Source organism: Xyrauchen texanus, unplaced genomic scaffold (genome assembly GCF_025860055.1).
Source record: "Xyrauchen texanus isolate HMW12.3.18 unplaced genomic scaffold, RBS_HiC_50CHRs HiC_scaffold_991, whole genome shotgun sequence".
Lineage (NCBI taxonomy): Eukaryota > Metazoa > Chordata > Actinopteri > Cypriniformes > Catostomidae > Xyrauchen > Xyrauchen texanus.
The window spans coordinates 3,351-14,385 of NW_026267008.1; the positions used below are offsets into that span (position 1 = coordinate 3,351).

Below are 11,035 nucleotides of genomic sequence, written 5' to 3' on the forward strand. Positions count from 1 at the left end.
ACACATTCTGGATTATTATCAATATTTATTTTACAAATAATTGGAAAATGATCACTTCCAATTGTGTTCTCGCTATTTACTTTCCATTCACATAGGTCAGCCATACCATTTGATATTAGTGTTAGATCTATACTTGAAACCGTATTTTCTGCTACATTATACCTAGTACCTTCTCCTGTATTTAAACATACTAGTGATCTGTCATCCATGAGCTGTTCTATTACTTCCCCATTATAATCTATATTTGAGCTCCCCATAGACAATTATGAGCATTGAAATCACCACACCATAATTCCTTTGTCTCTTTCTTAATCTTATCAAACAACTTAATAGAAATCTTCTTACATGGATTATAAAAATTATATATTACAACTGATTCTTCTCTAAAATATATTTCAACCACAACACATTCCATATCCTTGACCTCACTTAATTCCCTATAAATAGTTCCTTCTTTTATAAATGTTACCACCCCTCCCCCTTGTTTCCCAACTCTATCCTTTCGAACAGACTTATATCCTGGTAGTACAAATTGCAGATTTGGCTTAAGCCAAGACTCTTGAACACAAATTACACTTGGTTTATGATCCATATCCAAAACAGTTTTTTTTAGTTCTTGACCATAAGGCGATATTCAATTACAGATTAAACATTTATTTTGATAATCGCTTTTTCCTGATTGTCAGGGGCGGATCACTTGCTTATCGTGGGTATATAGAATCGCAAGTCTGATGTGTAGAACTTGTTAAATGTAGTTTTATTTAATTTTCCAGAGATATGTATACTCTATTCAATTTATTGTTTGTTATTTCAAAGAGGTTTTGAGAATTATTTTGTCTCTAAAATATCAAGACAGGAAAGAATAATGTAATGCACATGGCTGTAGATTGTAAGATTGCTTATATTTATTGATATAGCAACATTGGTCTAACAGTGCTATTTATACCTGCAGAAGTGTGGCTGTGTGTATTTTACAATGGTGGGCCGTGCATTAAAAGTCTAGGCCTTCAGTGGGATTCATGCCATTAAGGAAACACAGTTTCACAATGAATAAGACACCCTATGCCTTTGGGCATCATACATTATGTCACAGCTAATTAGTAATACCAACTGACATTTTAAAAACACGCCCACGCATCGAAAGCCAGAACTTGAAACGACACTTAATGATCAAGCAACCCTAATTTTATTTGCAGCATGACTGTTTTGTGAAATGAACATCTCCTAACAGATATTTAAAAACATAATTTTTTCATATGAATCTACCAAGGAGGTCTGTAATACCTGGAAAATTCTATCTAATAATATTTGCGATTTAAATGTTGCTTGCAATAAATTTCATTTCGTCAGGGTACACGGTTATGCTAGCGCTCCATTCTAGTTGGATGTGGGATATTCCTACTTGATATTTCTGACCATAAATGCATTCCATTCCCAGATAATTTGGAAGTGCAAAGCTCCCTTTAACTTAGCAGGGGTTTAACTCTCATTAGAGATGTCTCTTAGCAACCCAACTGACAAACAATCCAGCAGCGCAAGCATTTGTGCTTCAGGTGTACGATAATCAAAAGAGATTATAATGTTTTATACACCTGTTTCTGCAGCAGGCATTTGTTAAACAAGCTGTAATATCATATAATGTGGAAACAAACTAATTTATCAATATTACTTAATAAAGTGAATGTTTATCACTTTGTATATCTCCCTGAGTGTCCACATGTTTGTGTGACATCATGACCCTCCATCTCGGCGAAATCTGCACAAGCCTAAATTGTAATTCTGGATTAAAGATGCATTTTATTGCACTTTTCCAAGTAGTAAGTTGTAAAATCTGACTTTCCGAGTTGAATTGGACGCAGCACTACTTTTCAAAACTTGATGTGACACTGAATGCTCAAGCAGATTAATATGCAATTAGAAAACTGATGTTGCTGTAATAATGCAAAAAATACCATACAAATTTACTTGAAGTGAACATCAGTCCTCCTTTCATGATTAATAAATTAAACAATCACACGGTCATGCAGAACATCTCAGGTTTGTAAATCAATACAGATCTCTTTCTCAATGGCGATAACGGCAGTAATGACCTTAGACATGGTTATGACAGTCAACTCATCAGCAAGATCTCACACTCTTCGCTTTCAAATTACGTAACTTAAAACGTGATTGCGTCACTCAAGGCCAGCTAGAAGGCCTTGACCGGGACATATCCTTAAGATCACACCCACCAAGAATAAATCAATCAATCTGATTGGCTGATGAATCTGACTTTAGATGCCTATTCACTGCAGTGTTGAGGAAATTCTGAAGGCTTGACAGGGTAGAGCTCAGACTCACGCGCTGCTTCTGGCATGCGATTTGTGAAACAGTTGTCACACTTGGCTTGTAAGAATCAAATAATAAATTCTGACTAGATAAACTTTAATTTTCTCTATTTGTTTGTAGATTATTTAAGAGTGGAAATCGATTAAAAATACATGGTATACAAGGTGATTGAGAATGAAAAGATGAAAAATATGTATTTATTTGGCATGTTAGGCCAGCAGAGAAGGCTTTGCGAAACTATTTTTGCGAATATATGGTGGTATGTTCTTTCTATAAATTTTACTGTGTTCTAAGCTGTAACCATCCATGTTTCTGAATAATGTTTATTTGTTCTCTAAAGATGTAAAACAGTGGAGTTTTGTTGCTGTAGTCATATTTGCGCTTTGTTTTTCAGAGGTTCTTTATTATCTAATGCTTTATTGTCAGTATATTGCTTGAAATTATTTAAGAAAAACAAATATTCAGTAGTTAGTTTAAAGTGTTCCTTTACCCTATCTATCAATGCCATGACTTTTTAAAATAACAATTTGTAAAACTGCTTGTAAATAAAAACAATGTAAAAAATGCGTTATCTGATTGAAGTCTTGAAGTCTGTCCCAAATGCACACTTTTACCAATCATGCCCCCTCATGGACTTGCTCACTAGTGCCCCATTGATCTGTAGTCTCTTACATCATCAAAGTCTGCTCTTAGAGGAAGACCACAAGGGCAGAGGGTGCCATTTTGGACAGGGCTCTTCTAGTTAAGTCTTGCCTTAAGAACAGGCTGATGTAACCCTACCCAGTGCACCAATACGAACCATGTTATGTTAACTTGATGTTAAATATGTATTTAAATTAAAGGTCTCATTAATGTTGCTTTCATTAGGCTTCTATGAAAATTTTTGTTACTATATTAAGTACTCAAATTAATAAAATAATACATACATAATGCGCAATAAAACTGTTAAGCACTTTATAGCTCATATGAGTGTAGTAATGTTCACGTTAACACATTCCCTATCAATTCAGTTCACTCAACATTGCATTTGAAAATCCCTTTTCCACGATCTCGTTGAAGCCCTTGTATTATAACACCAATCTTGTGATTCACAATGATATTTGAACTCTACCCCTTTAGCTGCGTATTTAGGATGGGGTTCCCTGCAGACTGGTGATTTGTCGTTCATGAATGATTCAAATCTTTTATGTGACTCAGAAGAAGGAGTAGTCTCAGAGAGTGATTCGTTCATTTTGTGTTGGCTGCACATGTGCATTGCACAACCTCTATTTGTTTGTTACGAAAACCACATAGGCGCTGTACAGGAAACATAAATGATTAGTTCACCTTTAAACTCTTTTGGGTCGTTTGTTCTTTTGTCACATGACAGCCGTGATATGCTATGAATTGCTCACACAGGAAACACAAAATATTAGTTCACCTCTCGAGTCATCTGGTCCGAGTCGTTCGTTCTTTTGTCACGTTACAGCCGTATGTTTGCTCACACTGGAAACTCAAATGATTAGTTCACCTCTCGAGTCATCGGGTCTCGAGTCGCTCGTTCTTTTGTCACGTGACAAAGAACAAACAACTCGGACAAGACCGAAGTTGCACCAGAGGTGAACTAATCATTTCTGTTTCTCATAATTTGTCCTTAGCTGCATTATCAATTTTTCCTTATTGGGACTATAATCAATGTTTGCGTATGTAGACGTGTTGGGGGATTTGGCTATTGAAAATGTAACATTTTAATTTAATTCTGCTCAAATGAACGAAATGACTTGAATAAAGATTTGTTAATTTTGCTGAACGAGACTCAAGATTCATGTCAGTAAAATGATCCGATTTTCCCATCACTACTGCAAATGCATCAGGACGTTCTTCAGCCTGAGTCCAGCACCTGCAGTGAAGAATCACCCAACCCCTCTCTGTTCCACCGGATCAGGTTCTTCACTCAGCGAGACATCTACCCACTTCCCACAGCATCCAGGCAGGAGTTGTTTCCTTTCAGAATATAAATCCATCCAAGTGATGTAAAACACACATAAAAGAGTGACATCTTTTTAAAGATGTCATATCGCAAGTGTTCCTGTGAGCGACCAACATGAGAGCAGCGTTCAGCTGCCTGGGCAACACCCACGCCGAATCAGCTCTCATAGGGACATGCCACCCTCACTGTGAGGACATGAGTCTCAAGACGCTCCACTCTAGTGTCGCTCTCTTTCTGAGGGACGATTACACCTCCGTGCCTGGACCACAAGAAAGCATGGTGAGGCCGCGAGGTAGAGATGGAAGAACCCTAGGAGGATCTTGCCCCATTAGCCCCTCGATCTTCCCATGCAGCGTCATCACCAGTGCACTGGCCATTGATACAAGTTACTCCAAGTCATTGCTTGTGCGGTCGAGGAGCTTGGCCTTCAGTGGTCACCTCCTGTCGAAGCAGGAAAATGTACTGATGAATGAATGATTCCAGCACACCATCCACCGTCAAAAGACCATGATTCGGAAAGCAGTGTCATTCATCCCTGAGGTTAACACAGAGCTTTCTGAGACCTGTTGCGTGCCATACTCGGTCCAGATCAGAGGGGCTGCCGTCCTAGGGGCATATTTTAGCATCTTTGTACCGTGACCTAAATAGTGCTGTCAGTCAGAAAGAATCCACCTAGAAGTATAGCGTTTATAGGTATCTAGAGCTTTTGCCATTTTCTATGCTATTCTCGCCGGGAAGAGTAAATTTTTATTGCAACGCTTCCTTGCGATGCTTGAAAAGCTTAGTGCACTCGTAGCGGCTGCTCGGGCGCTTTCTTCCTCTCCAACAAAATTCAATTGCTGTGATAACCATGGTGATTGGTTCTATTGTTAAGGCTCGCTTGAGCCTTTACACTATTAGAGCTGTGCACAGATGTGTGATGCACTTTGAGTGAGAAGTTGCAGGTTAAACTTCTGATAATGGGCAGCTTTCTGTGCTCATTATATGTATATAATATATATGAGTATATCAAAATAAAAAAACACACAGCCATTAATGTCTAAACCGCTGGCAACAAAAGTGAGTACCCCCCTAAGTAAAAATGCCCAAATTGGGCCCAAAATGTCAATATTTTGTGTGGCCACCATTATTTTCCAGCACTGCTTTAACCCTCTTGGGCATGGAGTTCACCAGAGCTTCACAGGTTGCCACCGGAGTCCTCTTCCACTCCTCCATGATGACATCACAGAGCTGGTGGATGTTAGAGACCTTGTGCTCCTCCACCTTCCATTTGAGGTGCCCCACAGATGCTCAATAGGGTTTAGGTCTGGAGACATGCTTGGCCAGTCCATCACCTTGGAAGGCAGTGGTCGTCTTGGAGGTGTGTTTGGGGTCATTATCATGCTGGAATACTGCCCTGCGGCCCAGTCTCCGAAGGGAGGGATCATGCTCTGCTTCAGTATGTCACAGTACATGTTGGCATTCATGGTTTCCTCAATGAACTGTAGCTCCCCAGTGCCGGCAGCACTCATGCAGCCCCAGACCATGACACTCCCACCACCATGCTTGACTGTAGGCAAGACACACTTGTCTTTGTACTCCTCACCTGGTTTCCGCCACACACGTTTGACACCATCTGAACCAAATAAGTTTATCTTGGTCTCATCAGACCATAGGACATGGTTCCAGTAATCCATGTCCTTAGTCTGCTTGTCTTCAGCAAACTATTTGCGGGCTTTCTTGGGCATCATCTTTAGAAGAGGCTTCCTTCTGGGACGACAGCCATGCAGAACAATTTGATGAAGTGTGCGGCGATAGTCTGAGCACTGACAGGCTGACCCCCACCCCTTCAACTTCTTTGGTCGACCATGGGGAGGCCTGTTCTGAGTGGAACCTGTCCTGTTAAACTGCTGTATGGTTTGGCCACCGTGCTGCAGCTCAGTGTCAGGGTCTTGCAATCTTCTTACAGCCTAGGCCATCTTTATGTAGAGCAACAATTATTTTTTTCAGATCCTCAGAGAGTTCTTTGCCATGAGGTGCCATGTTGAACTTCCAGTGACCAGTATGAGGGAGTGTCAGAGCAATGACACCAAATTTAACACACCTGCTCCCCATTCAGACCAGGGACCTTGTAAAACTAACGAGTCTCATGACACCGGGGAGGGAAAATGGCTAATTGGGCCCAATCTGGACATTTTCACCTAGGGGTGTACTCACTTTTGTTGCCAGTGGTTTAGACATTAATGGCTGTGTGTTGAGTTATTTTGAGGGACAGCAAATGTATACTGTTATACAAGCTGTACACTCACTACTTTACATTGTAGCAAAGTGTCATTTCTTCAGTGTTGTCACATGAAAAGATATAATCAAATATTTACAAAAATGTGAGGGGTGTACTCACTTTTGTGAGATACTGTATATATATATTATATTATTATATATATTATTATTATTGTTTATTTATTCATTTATTTTTTTAATTCTTTGTATATGTGCGTACTTGTGTAAGACCACTGGGATATTAATTTGGGGCCGGGTGGGGTTCAGTGGGAGTTAATAATGGTTCTTTGTGTATATGTTCTGTTTTTCTATTTTCTGAAATTAATCAAATGTTAATCACAAAAAAGGAGGTACAAATGAGTAGGCTAAATAACTTATTGTTTAATACTAACCTTTATAATGACATTAGCTTATTTAAATGTTTACATTTGAAGTCAGAAGCTGTTAAGAATGAGGCAGCGAGGAGACGAGGAGATGCGGATCTAACTGCAGGCTTCTTTATTAAACAAACAATATATACAAAACAAACACAAAGGAAAAACCCTCGATGGGGAAACAAACATAAACTAAGAACTCAACAAACACAAACTAAGAACTCGGGCAAGGAACACACACACCAGGCTTGAACAACATTCAACGAAAGACCAGAGGGCTGTTTCACAAAAGCAGAATTTAGAAATCCAGGATAAGAGATAAAGCTGGGCTTGACCTAGTGTGATCAGTGCATCCTAGCTTTATCAGTTTCACAAAGGCCAAACCAGGCTCAGGAGGAGCGGCTATGTCAAGCCAGGTGTAAGTAATTCAGATAAGTGGGTGTCAACAGCTTTCTTCAAGAGACCACACGGTCCATCACAGATTCATTGATGCTACAATGGATAAGTTGCGTGCGCCATACTTCACAGCAAATGAGCAACATCTTTTAATGGAGACTTACTGACTAATTGAAGCACATCATACTCAGAAAAGGAAACACTGCCGCTATTATTAAAGGAGCGAGAAAGGGCATGGCAAACAATAGCGGATCGACTGAATGCGTAAGTAGCTACTGAAAACGTCATAATTATACATTCAAGGAGTTACTTGTCATTTGCTCAAATGAACAACTGTAAACTTAAAAATGAACAGTGGAAGTCAATGTTGTAACATGTGTGAATCTGACCGCTGATTAATTTATGTTACTCTTTTTTGTTACACATCCTATCAATATTTATACAGAACAAACATGACTGGACCAAAGAGGACCTGGCAACTGGTCAAGATCAAATATAAGAACATTTTGCAGACTGGTAAGTGTCTGATAAAATATTGACTATAATGTATAAATGACTTAGAAGGTGCCTGCTCACATATTTTATTCTCTTACTTATTTTAGCTGTTAAAAAAAAGGCTCGTGTGTCTGGCACAGGGGGTGGCCCACCATCCCCAGAATTCACGCCAGCAGAAGAGCTGGCCCTCGATATAAACAAAGGGAGGCCTGTTTTAGAAGGTATCCAGGGGGGGACAGCCACTGACTCTGTCCCACCCATGGAAACTTCCCCCTTCATACACGGTACATTATTCCACTACTGCATATGCAACGTAATCAAACATTTTTGTAGATATGGACTGACTGACATTGTCTTGCAGTATCTGCCAACACACTTTCTCTTGTGGAGCTACCGAGGATAACATTAATCCAGTGAGTATTATTCATTAAAGGCATATAGGCTAGGCACCTGTCAACAATAGATTAATATGAGTTTGGTTAATGTGGCAGGGTGAAAGAACTTCTGCAGCAGACGATGAGGAGACTCTGTCAGTAGACTCAAGAAGGCTGGAGGTATCATGTCACTCTTGTGGAAATACTTTAATTTAATTCATAATGGAAAAGAAGTCACTGATGTGATGCTCATAGAAAATACCATATTTATAGCAGGACTCAGATGGTGTACTGCCTGAGAGCCAATCTGGGAACATAGTAAGTATTAACTGAACATTTACATTTACTCATTTGGCAGATGCTTGTATACAAAGCAACTGACATTTGAGGAACAACATACAAACAATAGTAAAGTAAGAGATCTATGAGTAACAATAGATATGAGCCTAAATACTTGTAAGAGCTACTAACACATAGGCTCTACGGCATCAATGGGATAAATACCTAGGTGAAGCAGTAAGATTGAACAAATAGTGCAATCAAGACAACAGGACATCTTACCATGCACAATTCATGCCCTTCTAATTGATATGTGTCTTACAGGATTCAAAAACTGAGGTCTGTACAGCATACACTTAAAAAACAAATTGAATTGGCAGACATACAAATCACATATCACAAAAGAAAACTGCAGGAATTGGACCTAGATATGGAAATCAAAAGAAAGACACTAAAGAAACTGGACTTGGAAATCCAGAAACTACAAAAAGAAGTAAGTTATGTTTCAATGCACGCTGTAAGCATGACTGTAGGCTCCTGCACAAATTATTAATCATTCTTTTTTCTCTCCCAAGCTCTCGGCAGACAAGTGACCTCATTAAAAGAAAAACATTGTGACATCCTCACCTTTGTTGAATACACGAAAAAGCAAAAAATCAACTGAAATAGTTAACAACGTATTGGTCTCTGATCAGTCTGCCATTGACATTATCTGGAAATATTGCCGGATTGTCCCAGTCCATCTCCAAGGCCACTCTAGGAGCCCTTTCCTTCCTGAGACAGGCAATGTTGTGAAGGACAGCGCATGCAACAGTGATATCACAGGCCCTGTCTGGGGTGACCCTCAGGTGGTGAAGGCACTGGAAACGGGACTTAAGAAGGCCAAATGCCATTTCTATTCGGGCCCTTGTTCTTGCATGGCCAAGATTATATGTGCGTTGTGCTGCTGTCTGGGGGTCTGCAAAGGGTGTAAGTAAAAATGTCTGACAGGCATAACCCTTGTCTCCCAGCACCACACCAGAGAATTCACCTGAGAACACAAAGTGTTATGGTTACATCAACGTAGAGTAAAACCTTTGACAATGTCATGATGGTCAAGATGCTCATCCAAACAAATTGGGTGGCTTACCTTGTGATAGTCGCTGGTTAATTGCAGAGGCCCGAAAGACTCGGAGTCATGGACTGAGCCAGGCCACTTTGCTCTCGACATTGCTGAAGATGAAGTCAGCATCACAGATCATCTGAAGCAATAAGTGTTGAGGTCATTTAATACACATAATAAATGTATGTAGTTGATAGTAGGTCTAATCATAACCCACTCTTACCTGAACATTGATACTATGAAAGGATTTTCTGTTAAAAAAATCACCTTCATGTGCACCAGAGGGGCGTTTTATCCTAATGTGTGTGCAGTCCAGCGCACCAATAACATTAGGGAATCCTGTATCAAAAAAGGAAAGAAAAGTATTCCACCTGTTCTAAAGTTTCTTTTGTGATATGTAGCCTAATTCATGTTACCTGCAATGTTGTAGAATCCCTCCTTGATATAGTTCATTCTTCTGTGGCCGGGGAAGGTTATGAAGATGTGCGTATATCCTTTTAATGCCAAATACACACTTCTGACGGTGCGGCAAATAGTGGCTTTGCTAAGATTTTCAGCATCTCCTACTGCATATAGGAACATACCACTAGCGAAAAATCTGAGCCCAATACAGATCATCTGTGAAATGGTCAAGGCATGGCTCCGTGCGGTGCGGTGCGGTGCTGAATTTTGGGACCCAACAGTCTGCACAGGTAGCGGATGCCATCCCCAGAAAAGCGGTAACGCTCTTGCAGGTAATTGTCAGGAAAAGCCAATGGGTCGGACCTGTCCCGAAACACTCTTTCACGTCTGAAAGCCCTTCTCAATATAAGTGCTTCATCATCTACGATGTCATCCAAAAATGGGCATGCCATTGTAAAGGACGAAACATGTGTTTAGAGCTACTTATATTGCCTGACTTGATTGACAACACTTTTGCTTCTTTATCAGCCATTTCTCTAATTCCCTCATCACATACAATAGCCTATTAAAGACCTATCTGTCAAACTTAGAACAACAGCAGTCTTCAAAAACACAATTGAACAGTAACAATGCCCATATGGATAATTATTATTATAGTTAATAATGGTAGGCTACCATCATAATGTTACAATAATAATAGTACTTGACTGAATGCCAATATGTATCTGAGGTATTTTAATGCAGGCTGATAAAAATTGCGCTGAACACATAGATGACAAAACGGAATAACTGACAAAACACATTGGTTTCTGATCGGCGTGACCACTGACTGAACAGATAAGGCACCAGGATTGACTAAGCCTGGCTGTTAGCCTGGTCTGGAGCAGGCTAGCTGCACAGAATAAATCGCCATGGTAACTTATGTGCTACTGCTTTCATGAAACCGAGTCCTGGCTTAATTCAGCCAGGATATCTGGAAAATCCCGGCTTAATCCGCTATCTTGGTTTTGTGAAACAGCCCTCAGGAGTGAACAAAAAGCAGGGCTTAAATACACAG

At 39.9% G+C, this 11,035-nt stretch overlaps 1 pseudogene; it reads right to left on the reverse strand.

The window, feature by feature from the left end:
* Positions 1-5,474: 5,474 nt before the first annotated feature.
* LOC127642873 (putative nuclease HARBI1) lies at positions 5,475-10,647 on the reverse strand (annotated as a pseudogene).
* Positions 10,648-11,035: the final 388 nt, after the last annotated feature.